This window comes from Octodon degus, unplaced genomic scaffold (genome assembly GCF_000260255.1).
Source record: "Octodon degus isolate 3935 unplaced genomic scaffold, OctDeg1.0 scaffold00002, whole genome shotgun sequence".
In the NCBI taxonomy this organism is placed as follows: Eukaryota; Metazoa; Chordata; class Mammalia; order Rodentia; family Octodontidae; genus Octodon; species Octodon degus.
Genome location: NW_004524578.1, coordinates 6,661,491 through 6,663,555, shown reverse-complemented (window position 1 = coordinate 6,663,555; position 2,065 = coordinate 6,661,491).

Here is a 2,065-nt window from a genome sequence, read left to right as displayed (position 1 = left end):
GAGTCCCACTTATGCATAATTGATACACGCGAATCAAAATTCTTTAAGTGAAAAAATTGTGAGTGAGACAGTTCCAACTTGAATCAGTCTTCAATAAGCTTTCTATTTCCTAGGAAAAAGGATTTTTCTGGATGCTTTTTACATAATGAAATTACCCACATTTCCAATTCTTTTCGCAGAGCCCCAGGGCGGGAACATTGGTTTCCTGTAAAATTGGAACCTCTGGCCCCTCCACATCCAAGTGTGTCCCAGGCTGGGGCTCCTGATCACTTCCTTTTTATTTGAGCTAGTTTCGCCCAAAGGACAAGCAGGCCTTGAGCGCTCGACCTTCCTGAAAATATTTAACATCGGAATTAAGCTGACAGGCATCACCAGAAGAGCTCTTCACATTTTATATCCAAGGCTATCTTCCCCCCGCATTTAATCACCGAAACCTAAGTAGACACAGACAACTCCGCCGAATTGTGTTCGCTGAACTAAAGGCCATCAAGGAAAGGCTCTACTTTCCCTTTCTCGCTGCAAGTGTTGCTTAGTGCGCGGCACCTTCTGCATCCCCACTGGATTCAATTATCCTGGAAACAAACATTATGGTTCAGAAAGAAGATCCAGGGGCCATAAGTGGGATCCAACAGCAGCACGAGGGCTGAACCCAGGAGCACTGAGGCAGAGAGCTGGAGAGAGGTCCCCGAAGCCGGCCCGATGGAGGATGGGGACTATAAAATTATACAGTCCTCTTTATTTATTGCCCTTTCGGGATTAACGCCAAAAGGCCCATTCCAGGACAAGTGACTGTAGAAAGGAATAAGGGGGCTTATTGGGTGCTTCCAGAAGGCATGTCCAGACCAGCTCTTTCCCAGCGAATCAGTCAACAATATTTATTAAGCACCTGGTCACACAGGCATCCGCAAAGTGCTGTGGGGAGAGCCAAATGAAACAACCTGTGCTCCGCTCGCTGTCCAGCCCGCAAGCGTGAGCTCCTTTGTCATTGGAAATCATGGGCTGAGCACCAGGACAGGGCTAAAAATAAAGTCTGGCCCCAGGGTACACACAGGGGCCTGTCCCAGAGGGCCTGCGCCCTTTGATGGCCGAGTTGGGGCTGGGTACATGTGCACTTCTGGCCTCAACAGGGCAATATGCAGGTGCCAGATGTGACATGAGTTCTCCTGAGAGCTGGTGAAGATCCCCGTGGTAGTCTTTCTTGGTAAGCTGAACCACAAGACACAGAGCAGGAAGATGTGGCCAGTGCAGTGGCCCTGAGGCCGCATGGGCTCGGCTCACAGAACAGACCGGACAAGAGGACGCTGAGCAAATGGGTCTATCCCGTACGGCTTGTACCTCCAGAGCCCATGAAGTGGAAAGAGGACATGCCCTTGGGTACTCCAGGCTTCAGTTGGGATGACTCTCCCTCAAAACAGGTCTTCAAACAGATCTCTGGGAGGCCAGCCAAGGGCCCTTAAGTTTCAGAGTACAGCAGACTCTGGCTGGCCAGTGCCATCTGAATCTGAAGAAGAAAGGCTGGAGACCAGGCAGAGACCTGGGACCCATGGGGTGCCATGGCTGGAACTTGTCGTGAGGACAATTTAAAAAGAATCAGAATGTGGAGAAGCCTGTCGCAGGCAAGCCGGGGCCTCTGAAGGACACACAGACACATCTGCATAATAAGAAGGTGGTTGGAGAGCTGTGTCAGCCCCAGAGAGCTGATAGCATCTGCGGAGCAGCGAGTCATGGCTGCACAGGACTGCTCCCCCCACTCGATGCCCTGAAGTGCTCATCTCCCAGGCAATGGCACTTGAATATGGGGCATTCGGTGGACAACCAGATCGATGAGGACATCAAGGCAGGGCCCTGTGCTGGTGAAGCTTCATGGTCAGCTTGATTGGCTGAGAGCTGCCAAGGGGATTAGTTAAGCACACCTCTGGGGGACGCTGCTAGGTCAGGTAGGTGTGACCATAGTTAGGTGCTGGAGACCTCTGGTCCCTGGTCCCTTCCTGTAGGACTGTTCTGCCTGCTTTGCTTCACAGCAGAGGTGAGAAGCTTTGCCTCATTTCATTCTGCCTTAGCCTTA